The sequence below is a fragment of the Vidua macroura genome (assembly GCF_024509145.1).
Source record: "Vidua macroura isolate BioBank_ID:100142 chromosome W unlocalized genomic scaffold, ASM2450914v1 whyW_random_scaffold_38, whole genome shotgun sequence".
In the NCBI taxonomy this organism is placed as follows: Eukaryota; Metazoa; Chordata; class Aves; order Passeriformes; family Viduidae; genus Vidua; species Vidua macroura.
Window position 1 is genome coordinate 5,536,577 of NW_026530535.1, and position 16,747 is coordinate 5,553,323.

Genomic DNA, 16,747 nt, shown 5'->3' on the forward strand with positions numbered 1-16,747 from the left:
TCTGTCTCTTATTCTGTGGGGCTTGTAATGAGAGTATACCTTGGACCCTTTCAGCATCCAATTTCTTAGTTCCTTTGGTTAACTTATGTCCCAAGTATTTAACTTCTTCCTCTACAAACTGTAGCTTAGACTTTGAAACTTTAAGTCCCTTCAAACTCAGGAAGTTTAGTAGCTTTATGCTTTCTTCTCTTACTATCTCCTCCTCCTTGCCTGCAATTAGCAAATCATCTACATACTGTACCAAAGCTGTTCCTTCGCCTAAGGAATAATCTGCCAATATTTGCTCTAATGCTTGTCCAAATAAATTAGGGGATTCTGTAAATCCCTGAGGGAGGACAGTCCATCTTAATTGTTGCTTTCGATGGGTATCCGGGTCTTCCCATTCAAAGGCAAAATAATCTCTGGAGGCTTCTTTAAGAGGGCAGGCCCAGAAAGCATCTTTTAAGTCTATTACACTGTACCATTTATTTTCGGGGCCTAATTGACTTAAAAGTGTATATGGGTTAGCTACTACGGGAAATCTTTCAACAGTTCTTTTATTAATTTCTCTTAAGTCATGAACTAGCCTGTAACTACCATTCGGTTTCTTTACAGGTAAGATGGGTGTGTTAAAAGGAGACATGCATGGTTCGAGGAGAGCTTATTTTAAGAGTCTCTCAATTTCGGGTTTTAACCCTTGTCTCCCTTCTTGAGACAGAGGGTATTGTTTTATTCTCACAGGTATTTCAGGGTCCCGGATGGTTACTTGAAAAAGGTCGATATTCAATCTTCCTACAGTATCGGGGGTGTACCACACTTCTGGATTGATTTCAGCTTCATCCGCGGCCCGTAGGGGACACAGTTTTACGCTCAATTTCTCCTCTATTACTTCCACTCCTATTCCTAGTTCAATCATCAAGTCCCATCCGAGTAGATTATAATCTGCCTCGGGAACTAATAAAAAGGATCCCACCCCCACTTTAGAATCAGTCTCCAAAAAGACATCTTTTATCACAGGTACTGCAAAAGGCTCCCCTTTTGCCCCAGTTACCTGTACCGTGTCAGATGAAATTTTACACCCCCGAGGAAGGGTCTGGACGGTTGATCTTTCCGCCCCCGAGTCCACAAGGAACTCGTATTCTTGCTTCTGGGGACCTATCTTTAGCTTTACCAGGGGCTCCATTCTTTCTCTTGTCCCCAGCAGATAGAGCCCCTGACACTCCTAGTCTTCCTGAAACTGTTTTTCATCAGCTATCCTTTGTCGGCATTCCCGCTTAATGTGACCCCTCCTCCCACAGTAAAAGCAGGCAATTCTTCTCTCCTCCTTCCTCTCATCAATCCCATCAGTCCGCTTTGGAATTCGCTTACTTCCCCGCACGGCTGCCCCCTTCTGTAAAGGAGAGGGGGCAGTTTTCTGCCCTTCCCGAACTGCCGCTACCATCATCCTAACTTGCTTTTTATGAGTTTCATCCTCCCTCCTTACATAAACTTTCTGCGCCTCTCGCAATAATTCATCCAATCCTCTTCCTTGCCAATCCTCCAATTTTTCTAACTTCTTCCGAATGTCCACCCATGAGTTTGCTACAAACTGTGTTTTTAGCAAGGCCTCCCCTACTGGGGTATCAGGGTCCACTCCAGAATATAACTGAAAGATTTTTCTCAACCTTTCCAACCATTCTGTGGGGTCTTCGTCCTTTTTTTGCTGTTCTCGAAAAGCCCTGTGAATATTCTGTCCTCGAGGGACAGATCTTCTTATTCCTTGTATTATAATGTTCCGCAAATCTGCCATATGGGCTCTGTGTTGCGGATCCTGGTTGTTCCAGTCAGGGAGTTGCATAGGCCACTTGGTGTCTGCGAGGGGCCCTTGTTGGTGTTCATCATCCCATATTCTCATCCCTACATCTCTAATCATCCTCCTTTCCTCAGAGGTAAATAATATACCTAAAATAGATTGCATCTTATCCCAAGTATAAACGTTCGGACCCAGAAATTGGTCTAACCTTTCGGCGACTCCAAGGGGGTCCTCTAAGAGATGTCCCATTTCCTTTTTGAACTCTCTCACATCTCCCAAGTTCAAGGGTACAGACACATATCCAACTCCTAAGATTTGGGCTGGTTGCCCCGGTTGCCCTGCATTAGGGTTAGGGACCATCCCCATTCCTGCTTCTCAGAGTGGGAACAATCCCAATTCCTCCCGCCTTTTCCTAGTCTGGCTTCTAGTTACCTGCTGGTTATTCCCCTGGAGCTCAGCATTCAACTCATCCTCCTCTGAGTCATCTTTTGCTGAGTCATTTTGTGCCGGGGCAGAGGGGTCAGGATGTTGTGGTGAATGTGGAGGCAGGGGAGGGTAAAGGTTCCGGGGAGGAGAACGGGGAGGGGGAGCTGGTGGTAGAGGAGGTGATGGAGGGGGAGGAGGTATGTAGGGTGGAGGGGTGGAATCGGGTAGGTCTGTATCCTCTTTCAATCTTTTCTTTTTCTCCTTAGTACTAAGTGTAAACAGCTTAGTGCGAGTTTCCCCCATTATCCAGAGGGAGGCGTACTCGCTCTCCTCTGAGTTCGAGGGCTCTTTAGAATTCACGTAAATATTTAAAGCCTGACAAATCCAATCCTCAAATGAGCCAAACACTGGCCAGTACAAATGGTCCACTCATTTGTTTCCCTCCCCAAACCTCTATGCAGTAGTACACCATTTTCACCTTGTCCTTTCCTTTCCTGGAGGGGAAGGAATCCCAACTTTTAATCATTAGCCCTAATGGGCTATCTGGAGGAATCTGGGGAAGCTTTACAGGGTTTCCCCCACCCATGGGACCAGAGGGCTTGCTTTTCCTCTGTCCCATCTTCCGGAGTGCCTTCTCACACACACCTCTTCGCTTCCCTCTATTCGTGGCCCAGCCTGTCGCCGGGTATGGGAAACGCACTACTATGAGGTCCACACTCACGTCGTCTCACAGAGACGTCTCATTCATCACACTCCAGGATCCCAACCCTGACCGAGCGGGCCCCATCCCCTTTGAACGGAGCAACCTCAGTAGCCCCGAAGGACCACTGAAAGGTACTTACACAGTCCTGTGTCTTCGCCCGGGACTTCGTGCACAAAGATTAAGGGGTTGCCGGCTATTCTTTGCTTGCCACCGAATTTGGGTTCGTCGGTAAGGGTCCCAGAGGGGAGACTCCTGAGCGGGGCTCGCTGCCAAAGCACCGAGGGCGCCTCCCCGGGAGGAGTTTCCAGCAGATAGCCCTTATCCGAGTCACGGCACCAGATTGTTATAAATAGAGGCGAATAATTTGTTCAGCCTTTCAAGAGTCAATCAGAAATTTATTGATTACAGCAAGCGATGGCAAGCAAACAGCGCTGGGTGCAGCCGGGGAGTCCCTGCTCCGCAAAACGGCCCACCCGGTTTCCCCCTTCCCACAGTCTTTTTATACTCTTTTTCTCCAGGGCCGCGGTATCTCTGGGTGTACTCTGCGCTTGCGCCCTCTGTTGCTAGGGGGTCGTCTTCTACTCTCTGTTGGTCGTTTGAGGGAAGCTCCTCTCTTCTTCCTTGGTGAAAGTCCATGGCCCTGTAATGGTCTTTTCCATATGCACCTAAGTTCTAATTACACACCCAGCTTAAGTAATCAACATACTAACTAGTTTCTGTCTGGCGGTTTTCTGTTATCTACATGAGGCTTCTCCTTTGATTTTCTGTTATCTACACAAGGCTTCTTCTTTCTGTCTTGATGAACAAAGAGTCGTTTCTAACTTATCACAGATGCATTAAGATTTTTTTGGAGTAGCAAGGCAAGTGACTGAAAGATGTATAACTTGCCAAAGGATAAATAAAAATGTGATGAGAAAAACAACATTAGGAGGTTGTGAGTTAGCTCTTCGACCATTTCAAAGTATCCAAGTAGATGTTTAGATTTGTTAGGCTCTAAAATTTATTTACAAATTCAAAAGAACCGTTCAATCCAGAAGAAAGAATATTCCATATGCTGAATGGGAGATTTTGGGAGAATAAAAATCTTTAAAGTATCAGAAACCACCGAGACAATGGAAGAAAAGAAAAAAGAGGGGAAAGAAAAGGGCTGGGAACAGGAGGAAGGGAGGAAAGAAACAGATTGGGATCCTTTGCAAGTGTTGCCTCCTCCGTTCCCACTCGCCCCTCCACCGCCTGCGGCTGCCCCACCAGTCCCGGTTCCCGTTCCAGTCCCGGTCTCGCCGCTTGGGGCTGCACCGCCCATTCCCACCCCCATCCCGGCTCCTGCCCTGATGGTGAATTTGTCTGCCCCGGTTCTGGCCGCTTGGCCCACGGCCGCTCCGCCGGCCATGCTGGGGGTCCATCCTGCCGCGTGGTCTGGGGTTGCAGCGCTGACCGCGCCGGGGGGGGTCCCATCGATCTCGGCCGTCCCATCCCCGGCTGCCCTGCCCGTGCTGGCTGCGCTGGGCTCCGCCGCTGCTGCTGGGGCCACCCCGCCTGCTTTGTCTCGGCCGAGAGCTGCCGAGTCGGCTGCCATCAGCCATGTGCGGCTCGGTCTCCACCGAAGATCCCCCTTTGGCGCTTCCGGCAGTGGACCCCACCTGCGCCTTGGAGGACTAAGCCTCGGCACGGATCCGTCCCCTAAATTGCCCTCCTGCACTGCGTTCAGTTCCCTCGGTAACCACAACTACAGCTGTTCAGGGAAACTCTCTCTAGAGGAAGCATCTCCTGAGTGGGGTCAAAATGATGAGGAGGGAAGGAAACACAGGAATAATTATCGTAATGTGATAATCAAGGGAATAAAAGACACGGCATCCCGAGGGCGAAATGCAAAAAACAAACAAAAAAGGCTTTTTAGGGACATCTTTTAAGAGAGAATGAAGAAACTCCAACTGAATAGTTAGACAGACTTAGGACATTAGAAGAGAAATTGTACTAATCAGGTAGAAGATCCGAAAATCTTCCGAGAGATGGGCACAGAAGAGGAATAGAGAAGTCATAAGCTCTATATTTTAGGGGACAAATACCATCTGGAGCCAGTGATAACTTTAAAAGTGGGTCCCCAAGAAGAAGAATTAGAATTTGTGGTAGACATAGGGGCAAAAAGAACCTGCCTGTTAAATATACCAAAAGATTATGGTGTGAGCAAAGATACTGTAAAAGTAATAGGGGCAAAAGGAGAGAGTTTCACAGTTCCTGTTTGTAATGAACAAAGTTCCTGATACTCCCAGGCAGGGCCTTCCTAGTTCCCATGGCAACACTGAAACAACTACTAACTCTAGCTGAGTACCAAGATGGAAATGTTAATTAGCTAATTGCTCTCTTTGTTTTCTCTAAACTACCTGGAGATAACCGGCCTCCCAACTCCCCCCCCCCCCCCCCCCCCCCGCGGGCTGAAATTCTGGGACTAAAATGCAAATAAAAAAATCCTTGGGATCATGGGAGCATTTTTAGGGGTAAAGACACCCCCAAAATAAAGAACTAAACACAGTAGAGGGGGCTAGACAAATGCCTTAGCTGAAGAAGAGGGAAACACATCCCCTGATTGACTTTTGCCCATCATCTTCACCTAAAAAAGACTAGACTAGAATAGGCTGTGGGAAGTGGAGACGGAAAGACAGAAATCCTGGTGCTGCCACAAGGGAAGGAGAGGGGACAGCTGTTGTTCTGGACTTCAGCAACAGACTCTGCATGCCACGCCTCCTCACCCTTCGACTACCGGTGTGCCACAAGGAAAGAAGAAGGGACAGCTGCTGCTCTGGATTTCAGCGACAGACTCTGCACGCCTCCTTCCCTTTCAGCTACCTGGGAAAGCTACAACAGCAGGGGCGAGCTCCGTGTCGGGCCCCCTGCCCAGCTGATCTTTTCAATAAAGAGCTGAACATTAATAATGGCATTAGCCCTGTTCATTTCAGTTGGGGGCTCGTCCAGGATTAGCCACGCCTGAAGAGGACCCCCGGACAGCTGGACGGCTCGACCACCTGCTTTGAGGGACCCTCGGGAGTTGCTGGCTACATCTGGACCATAGGATCAGCGTGAGACAAGCAACGCGTCGGATCGGTAAGAAAACCCGGGAGATGAGCGAGTGAGTGAGTGAGACAGGGGCGGGCATCACGGACCCCTGAAGTGAGAGGGACCCGCTAGTATCGCGTTTCCAGACTCCTGCGAAGGGGCCGGCTAGGAACGGGCGGAAGCGAGTGGAATAGAGGAATGACTGAGGCTTCTTCTCCTTAGAAGCAAAGCAGGCCCTCCTCCGGGTGTGTGGAGGTCCCCTAGGGGTAAATTAAGTCCCTGGCAATCAGGGCAAGGGGAATGTCCCCACCAGGGCAGGTGGGATGTCCCTGGCAGGCGGGGCCAGAGGTCCCCGGCAGAGCAGGTAGAGGAATGTCCCTGGAAGGCAGGGCAGGATGTCCCTGGCAGAGCAGGCATGAACCCAAGTAAGCAGAAAGGCAGGAAGGCAAGCAAGCTAAGCCTACTAGGAGGGTCAGGCAAGGGGGGGCTTGGCCGGAGTTTGAGTGTAAGGCTCGGCAGGACGTTCGACCTTACCTCAGCAGGGAGATCAAGCCTCCTAAGCCTAGTAAGAAGGTTGGGCAAAAGTCCAAGTAAGAGTCTGGGCGAGACTTAGCAGGGGTCCAAGCCTAGAAAGTCCATCCCAATAATGGACACGCTAGCTGGATTATAAGTAAATGTTTAAATTATGGGAATAATTGGTATTGTAGTTCACAAAATCTATGTTCTTGTTGCAAGAGGTATTGAGTACTGAATCTATCCCCTATACAGATAGAACTCAAAACAACTGAAGTAAAAACTTTGTTTTGTGGATGGGAATTATCCGTGCCTGTTGACTGAGAGATACCTGAGGAACAGTGGGAAACCACAGTTATAAGGAGTGTCGAAAATTACTTGCCTTAAAAAAATTAGTAAAAAAGGAGTGACAAGGGAAACAGAGGGCAAGCCTGGATTGACCACTGTACTTGCCACCGAGAAGATCACATATACCTGCTATGGGAAGCAACTCCATAGGCGGGGGAGGTGGGAGTATAAGCCATACCAGACCTCTGTTATTCCTGTTTCTGTCTCTCATTTGTTGTCTTTTACCTTTCGAGATACCAGCAAGATCGTGTCACAAATGCTACAGAAAGTATTACATGGAAAGAAACCAAAGTTCCTTTTTGTTACACACACCCATGTCAACAGCCACTGTTATAACCCATCCAAATTAAGTACCTGCAGGCAAAATGGGGAAAAATACAAGATTACAAGGAACTTAGGAAAAAGTGGTAATAGATGGGGCATTGAATGTCCGAAAGGAGAGAGATGGATTTGTTTTACATTTGATCTTAGAGATATAGTCGAACATTTGGTAAAAAGGTGATACCAGCACTGCAATCTAACTCTGTATTGACCCCAAATTATATACTGAATCCTATTATAGGACTCCAAGCAGTTATAGAAATGATAACAAACAAAGCTGTTCAGGCATTGGAATTAATATCGAGCCAGCAAAACCAAAAAAAAACTGTCGTGTATCAGAATAGTTTGGCTTTAGACTATTTATTGACTAAAGAAGGGGGTGCTTGTGGAAAGTTTAATATATCAAATTGTTGAAAATAGATGACAATGGGGAGGTCATCCTGGAAAAAAAAAAAAAAACACAGACAAAGGATATCAGAAAAAATAACCCAGGTACCGATCCAAAAATGGGAAAACAATGTTAAAAACTAACTGGTGGGGTAATGTATTGAGGATGGGATGGTGGAAGAAATTAGGATTCTTCCTTTTACGTATTACAACTGTTTTGATGTTTCTTCCTTGTTTAATCCCATGTCTTATTTGATTACCAACATAGTCTAAAGAATCGAAGTGGATAAGAAATATTGCTCAAGCCAAATGATTTATAAAGAATAAGAGCGGGGATTGTGAAAAATGCGTATTTTATGATTGGCTCTTCGCAAATATTAATTTGAATACTATATGTATTATGGAGGGTTATTTTGTAATACTGTATTAATCCTTTTTAAGTAGTGTGCTAAATATAGTTTTAGGTTACAACATAATGTTAAAATAGAAACTATGCAATGTAAGATACCTTTTAACTAGCTCAAGAAAGAGATGAGATAATCAAGAAATTCTTTGCACAGAGATAACAGCGACAGGAAATCTAAAGAGTTACGGCCTCCTTATCAGAAAAGACAAACATTCTTCCACCTTCTCTCCATCTTTATGGAACCACCAGGATTAATGGGAAGAAGTTGACAAAAACCAGAAAAATTCTTAATTTGCAAGGAATTTATGCATCATGTATGAGATATATGAATATGCAAGAGGCTATTGCTTTTAAGGATTATTCTTTTGTTCACAAGGCATGTTTTTGGCAACTTAGTCCCCAAAAACATCCGTAATTCTTTGCTTTTTTGTCAGAACCCAGAATGCCCCTCGGACACTCTTGGATGTTCCGGGCCCAGGCCAGAAGCATTTGAGACCCTGGCATGCAGCCGGAAACCCCTGTGGCTTTGAATCTGATCCATGGAACAATTTACCAACCTTGCAGGAAGAACAAGAAATCACAAAAGTTTAGATATTATAGTAGAAGTAGTCACAAAGTGAAAGGAAGAATCTTTGAGTGCTGTACAGGGGGGTTTTAGGCCTTGTACAGAGTGGTCTGAGTTTTGTACATGGGGGTCAGAAGTTCTAAAATGGAGGGATTTGGGCGTGCCCTGTCCTCCTTCTTTCTCCTTCCTATCCTCCATGTTCATGGTGATGTTGGCACTCACAGATTGGTTTAGAGTAGAAAGTCACCATTCAATATAGGTAATAGGCATTGGGGAAAAACTATAAACATTTAACACGTAATGTATGATATCAAAGATGGCACCAGCCCGCTGGGCAGTCAGAGGGTGTCAGAGACAGTGTCAGTGTGTGTGTGTGTGTGCCTTTGCCTGACATGCTGAATGGACCGCAGCAGTTCAGGAAGAAAATCTTTTAGATAACATACAATAAACTACCCTGAGACCAGACGATTGAAAACTACTGAGTCTTTCTTTGAAGGCACGGGTTGGAGGAGAGACTTTTCCACCTCTCGGGGTCACCCCAATCTGGGGGTGAGCCCCGTCACTTTTTATTGTCTTGTAGTGTCCTAATCCTCATTGTCCAAATTTTTATTACTCTAATTTTATTACTATAACTATTTTATTACTAATAAACTTTTAAAATTTTAAAAAACAAGTGATTGGCGTTTTTCACATTATGCATATGCAACAGGTTAAGGGATAAAATATACTTGGGAATTCTCGGGGGTGTGCATGTCCTTTGGGGGAGCTATCCTACATGCGTCCGGCACTGAAATCATACTGGCTTTACAACTTTTACAAGTTGTGGAGTTTTTTTTCCGCAAATCATTTGTGGTGAGAGCCAGCCAGGAGATCATCTCTGTACCCCACAGTGGCAGAGCGAGGAGGTGGACTTCCTTGGCGTGCCCTGGGGGACTTTCCCTGGAGGGGTTCTGTGTCCTAGCTCGCCCCCTACGGGAACAGACAACAGCCTGCTGGTGTGCGGAGATAAACGGCATGTATCAATCTTAAAGAGGCCTTGGCCAAAAGGGCTGTTGGTTAGCCACTCTGAGACGTTTGGCGTGCAGCTCAGTCCCTGTGTGAGTAAAAGTTTGGGGCTTGCAAGCAGCCACCAGCCAAGTGTGGCCACAGGGAGGGAGAAGGGTCTGCTTGCCGATAGAGCAGCAGGGGGAAGGGTCCACTGGCCAATAGAGTGGCTGGGGAAGGGGTTCACTGTTTGATTGCGCAACCGCTAGCGACTCTTGGGGTGAGTCGAGTGAATCTTGACCTTAATGCTGCTATTATACTTACTGCGATTGTGTGCTTGTGGTGTCTGGACATTGTGGTTAATGTTAGCGGGCTTTTGTGATTGTGTGAGTGGCTTTGTGGGCTTGGTTATATGAAAGAGGGAGCGAGTAAGTGAGTGTACCCATGGTGTGGGGGAGAGAGTCTACCCACGACTGAGGCAGCCGAGTGAGGCCCAGGGCACTGGCGGGGAGGCTGTGGGGGCAGATAGTGTCCCGCAAGGAGGCAGCTGGGGACAAGCAGAGCAAGCAGAGAAGTGTGGGTGAGGACACGTAGTGTGTTTTATTTTGATTGTGTCCAGAGTGTCTGAAGGCCAGAGGAAGCTGATGTGGGTGGATGCTGAAGTGTTGTATGCTGTGTATTGTCTTGAGAAAAGACAGCACTTTAAGAGATACCCCCTTTCCCGATGAGTTTTTGTGTGTGAACTTTCTAGTTGCAGGGAATGGTATTCCCTGTGACACCTGGTGTTTGAGTATAACCAATCTCCCGTCAATGCTTTGTGTTCGGGTATTAACCGATCCTTTGCCTGCAGGACTTGGGAGGCAAGGGATGGACGTTGTAACACAGTGCCTTTGTGATCCTTCTCCTTGTGGAGTTTGCAAAGTTGCTCTGTTAGACCTGTAATAGAGATGGCTTGTTATAGTTTATTGCCGTGAATTTGGGATGGGGGGAGGGGGGGTGTGGTCTGTGTGGTTCTTCCCCCGCATTGTGGTAATTTGATTCTTGGGACTGTATAGCTGTGTTTATGGAGATTTTAGGATTTTGTTTGCAACAAGTGTAGCATTTTATGCAGGAAAAACTGCAGTATGGTGATTTGTGTTTAACTGTGGCAAAATTAATTAAAGGAATTCCAGGAATTCCTCTCTTGCAGCAACTTAGCCTTGACTCTCATGAATTTCAGATATGGGGGGGGGGGGGGGGGTTGTACTTATGGGCATTTCAGAGTTTTTGCTGTAACAGGCACAGGCTTTAATTGAAGATTGGATTGTGCAGGAAGAGAACTGGAAAAGACTGAGATTTTGTAAAGCAAAGTTTAGGTGGAGTGAGTGAGAAATAAGTAGCTAAGGTGTCCTATGAATAGAAATAGAAATTAGAGGAGACCGAGTTTGGTAGAAGTTGCTTGTCTGAAGGGCTGCCCTTGTGAACCCTGGATTTGTTTCCACTGTATTCAGTGTGAAGAGCTGTGGTACAGACAGACATTTAGGTGGAGGAGACCAAGACAGGCACTTTGTCATTTGCATTATTCTAAGGAAACAAAGGCTACTCAGAGAGCTATAAGGATTTTAGTAGCAACCAGTCGTGAGAAGCAAAGAAGTAATAGGGTGTTTGAATTATTAGAAAAGAGAGTTTCAAGTAATTTAAGAAACCCAGCAGAAATAACTAAAGCTGAGTGTGCTCAGCCTATTTTTATACCTCAAGACTTTTAAATTAAGGCAAAGATTTGGGATGAAGTAGAAAAATGGGAACTAAGAAAATGGAATTTTTAGTAGACACGGGGGCAACATACTCAGTGTTAAATAAAGCCTTGATGCCTATAACAGATTATTATGTTATGGTAAGGGGGCAACTGGCCAATCTGAAAAAGCATATTTTTTGCAAACCATCAAAATATAAACTTGGAAAACAAGTGAGGATTCATAGGTTTTTGTATATGCCCAACTCTCCAAAGGCACTGTTGGGTAGGGATTTGTTGGAGCAGCTGGAAGCAAAGATCACATTTAAGAATGGGGAGATTATTTTGGAGGTAAAGGATCAACAATATGTAAGACATACTAAGCTTAATGTTAACAATTAGTGAGGCCAAAATTGAAAATGAGGATTGTGAAAAATGCATATTAAATTATTGGCTCTTCGCAGATATTAAATTGAATACTATATGTGTTATGTTGGAAAGTTATTTTGTAGTACTGTATTAATCCTTTTAAAGTAGTGTGTTAAATATAGTTTTAGGCTATAGCATAATATTAAAATGGAAGCTATGTTATGTAATATTCCTTTTTGTGACCAGCTCAAGGAATGGATAAGATAACCAAGAAATTCTTCACATAGAGATAACAGCAACAGGACACCAAAAAAATCTCAAGACAAGGATTTATGGCCTATTTATTGGACCGTGCAGACTTCTTCCAGATACCCCGGAGCTGAAAGGATTGATTTACAGGATGAGGGGAAGAGTTGACAGAAAACAGAAAAAATTCCTGGTTTGAAAGGAATATTTGCATCATGTATGAGATATATGAATATGCAACGGGCTATGGCTTTTTAGGGTTATTCCTTTGTTACCGGACATGCTTTTCTTGAGGAAAGCATCTGGGCATCCGTAATTCTTTGCTTTTTATTGTCCTTTGTTGTCCTAAATCTGATTGTCCAAATTCTTATTGCTCTAATTTTTATTACTGGTTTTTTATAACTATTTTATTACTATTAAACCTTTAAAAATCTTTAAACAAGTGATTGGCATTTTTCACAAGGATGAAAATAACAAGAAAATAATGGATCAGGTGTTTCCTGGGGTATGGGCCTCTAACACACCAGGAAGGGCAAAGAATGCACCTCCTGTGCAAGTTAAGCTTAAGGAAGGAAAACAACCAGTTAGGGTCAGGCAGTGCCCTTTGAGAAAGGAAGATAGAAAAGGGATTAGGCTGGTAATTGAGAACTTTTTGCACTAGGGACTATTAAGAGTGTCAATCTAATTTTAATACTCCCATTTTACCCGTTAAAAAGCCTGATCTGCACTGGGTGGTGGCAAACCCATACATGTTTGACACCTGAACTAACCTGGTTTACCATTTTAGATTTGAAGGATGCCTTCTTTTGCCTCCCTCTCTATAGTAAAAGTGTGGCGAACCCCAGATGTGGGAAGAAATGATGATGTCTGGTTCCAGATCAGAAGGCTGAAGGATAGCTTTATTAAAACTATACTATATTACATTAAGATACTATTTAAAGAGATATTATACTATTCTACATACTTACTTCTTACTTACCTATCTAACTAACAAAACTTGTGACTCTCTGCTGAGAGTCCGAGACACAGCTGGATCTGATTGGTCATTGAACCCAAACAACCTTCACTAGAATCCAATCAAGCAATCACTTCAGGTAAACAATCTCTATACCACATTCCACATGGGGAAAACAAAGGAGCAGAGATAAAGATTGTTTTCTCTTCTTATCTCTGTGCTTCTCCAAGAAATCCTGAGAGACAGAATTATGTCTCTCTGTCCAGAGAATGTGAATGTCACACCTCTCCATGAAGCCAGACAGAAAATTTTGCCTTTGATTGGGAGAATCCCAAGAGTGGGTCTAAGACTCAGCTCACATGGACGGTATTGCCCCAAGGTTAAAAAAAAAAAACAGACCCATGATATTCAGAGAACAACAACCTGCAAGAGATCTAGAGTCCTGGGAATCTCCATCAGAGGAAGGACAGCTGCTGCAGTATGTAAACGACCTCCTGATAGCTACCGAAACCCAAGAGGCATGTGTGGATTAGACAGTAAGCCTCCTGAACTTTTTGGTTTTACAAGGGTATAGACTACCTCAGAAAAAGGCTCAGATAGTGAAACCAACAGTCACCTACCTGGGTTGTGAGGTCAATGCTGGGCAAAGGACTCTAAGGCAAGACCGAAAAGAAGCATGCAAGTACACCCTGGGTCAGAAGATGGCTCTGCTAGGGTCCCATACAGTGTCTGCAATGCTGGAAGTAAAAGGCGGACACTGGCTTTCCCCACAAAAGTTCCTGAAGTACCAAGCCATAATGGTAGAACAAGATGATGCAGAGATTGTAGTCACTAACTTTGTGAACCCAGTTTCTTTTCTCAGTGGGATACAGGAGAACCAGTGATCCATGGTTGCCTGGCAGCCATTGAGGCCACATACTCCAGTCATCCAGATTTGAAGGATACCCCCCCTCGATAATGCAGAGACCTGGTTCACCGATGGGAGCAGTTATGTCATCAGCAGAAGTAGACATGCTGAATATGCTGTCACCACATGCAGAGAGGTAATAGAGTCTGGACCGCTACCAACAAACCCCTCTGCACAAAAGACTGAGAATTGGTAAACTCAAGGTATGCATTTGGGGTTGTACATGCACACGGACAGATTTGGATGCACAAGAAAGAATAAAACTGTTAGAAGCTGTCCAGCTACTTGAGAATGCATATCAAGGCATACCAGAAAGTGAGCTCAGAATTGGAGGAAGGAAATGATCTGGCAGACAGAGAGGCAAAAGAAGCGGCAAAAGGTGAGATTCCCACTGAGGGAGCCCTAATTCCAGATGTCCCTTCAAGGTAAGCCAGAATACAAGAAAGACAGAAAGTTAATTCCAGATCAGGAAGGGATATATGACAAAGAGGGGTGGGCTACTATTAACAAGAAGCTAGTTATTCCTTCTCATTTGTTGTGATCGTTGGTGAGGGAGGAACACCAGAAAAACCCACTGGGGAATTGATGCCCTAAGAATATCCCCAAACCAAAACTTGGCCAAATTGTGAGTGGCCATGGACCTGGGCAGCAGTGGCAAATTGACTTTAAAGAACTCCCAAGAAAAGGGGGGTATCGCTATTTATTGGTATTGGCAGATACATTTTCAGGGTGGCCAGAAGCCTTTCCCACCAGGACTGCCAAAGTTCGGGAGGTAACCGAGGTGCTATTACGAGAAATAATACCACGCTTTGGAGTTCCAGCCGCAATATCTTCAGACAGAGTATCACATTTTATTTCTAAAATAGTGCAGCACATTAGCAGCCACCTAGGCATAGATTGGGAACTTCATACCCCATACCACCCCAGTCAAGTGGCCAGGTGAAAAAAATGAATCACTTGATTAAGCAGCAAATTATAAGGCTGGGACAGGAAGTAAATTTACCCTGGCCCAAGGCTCTTCCACTGGCATTGTTGTGGATTCAGACTAAACCTAGAGCCAAAGAGAGGTTGTGTCCCTTTGAAATGCTTTATGGGAGGCCATATGGAGTGCAAAAGGGAATGCCAATGTCTACCCACATTGGAGAGGCGACACTGGCCACATACATGGTGGCATTAATTAAACAGCTCAGGAAAACTGAAAAACATGGGGCTGGAACTCAGGGCATGGGGCTAGATGGACCAGTACATAACATACAGTCTGCAGATTATGTATATGTTAAGTCTCTTACAGAAAAGACTTTGGAACCACAGTGGGAAGGGCCATTCCAGGTGCTTCTTACTACTTTCACCACAATTAAGATCAAGGAGCAAGGTGCCTGGATCCACCACTCTTGATTGAAGAAAGCCCCAGAAACAGAAGCCCCTTGGAGAGTGATGCTGGGAGACAATGAACTGAAACTAAAACTTACTTGAATAAAATTAGTATATTGCAGCTGGGAATAGTTAATAATTTTATTTGCACAAGTATAATTAAGAGAATTGTTTTGTGTGTAATTGCAATTGAAATTCTAGAATTAGAAGATACCTCTATCCAGACTTATTTGGAATTGAAGAATACTACAGCGAGTGGCGGTGTTAATCTCCTTGTCAAATGTACATGGTAAAGCACTGAGGGATACATATTATCATAGAGATTTGCATTAAGTAAAAGAATTTACTCATTTTCTAGAAAAGGGGGGAATGAAACAGGGGGTTAGAAATTTAACTTGGGGTAGAAACCAATTTTGGATTTAGCTGAAGAGTGCTGTTTTAGCTTGTTTAGTCTTTAGCCTGCTAAACTTATTTAGTCTGCTAACTTGCCGTGCTCGCAAAAGGCCAGCAGAGAGAACAAAGGAGATTCAAGGTTACTTAGAAAGAAATGCAAGCTTCCAAGCTGAAGAGAGATAAGGAGGGGCCCCACCGACCTTGGAAAGAAGACTGAAGCTAGGTTGCAGGCACAGTGACATTACAGTAATGTTACTGGAGAACTGTGCAGGCTCATAAAAACGGATAAGACAGTTTTAATATGAAATGGGGCTAGGAAATGAATATGCATGAACCTATCGTGAAACTTTATGCATATGCAACAGGTTAAGGGATAAAATAGACTCAGGAATTCTCAGGGGTGTGCATGTCCTTTGGGGGAGCTATCCTGCATGTGTCCAGTGCTGAAATAAATCATACCGGCTTTACAACGTTTACAAGTTGTGGAGGTTTTTTTTCCACAAATCACCCATAGGGTTAGACTTAGAAATGCAGAACTATCAAGAAGTGTTTTATGACCAGGAGATTAAAATGTTCTCATATCTTTTTACTTCCTTGAAAGGGTGTGTTTGTTTAACACAACCTGGCTTTTAGTGGGGGCGGAGGAAGACACAGAGGCTGCTTCTGAGAGAAAAGTTCCTTGAAACTTTTATGTCCAGCAGAGCCAATCCCTGAAAGCTCTGACGATGGACATATTGGCTGGCCCAATTAGAGAAGTTAGTAACACATCTGTGATGACATATTTAAGAATGAAAAAAACACAAACAATCTCTCTTTCTTCCTCCCCTCTGAAGGGTGGCAAGGGGGCTGTCGGGCCCCTTTCTGGCATGACTGCCAGAGCCCTTCTCAGCCGAGGCCATTCCACTGCGGGGGGGCCATCCCAGTGCCATGAGCAGTCACGTGGCCAAGACCAGTGCTGGGAGCACCCATGTGGCCGGGGCAGTGCGGTTGGAATCGCGCGGCCAGGGCAACGTGGTTGGGGTGGTGCCACGTGGCTGCTGCTCTCTCAGCATGGCTCGCAATGAACTTTACTTGCTTAGCTGGTTTTAACCAGCCATGCTGCAGACAGAAATGCAGGAGTGGCAGCAGTAGCTTTTCTTTTTTTCAGTGCCCCGCATTAAAAAAGGCACTGAATGGAGCCGGTGGCTGGTACTGCCTGAGTGGTGCCAGCAGGGACCACGTGGCTAGCAGTGAGGGAACTTGAGAACAAACAAACCTACAGACACTGATTTTTTCCCAAGTCAGAGAAAAAGAAAAGGTGAAGACACATGAGGAGAACAA

At 45.0% G+C, this 16,747-nt stretch overlaps 1 protein-coding gene across 1 annotated transcript in view; it reads right to left on the reverse strand.

The window, feature by feature from the left end:
- The window catches only part of LOC128822735 (kinesin-like protein KIF2A), a 229,650-nt gene that overhangs the window by 153,093 nt on the left and 59,810 nt on the right, over positions 1 to 16,747 (reverse strand).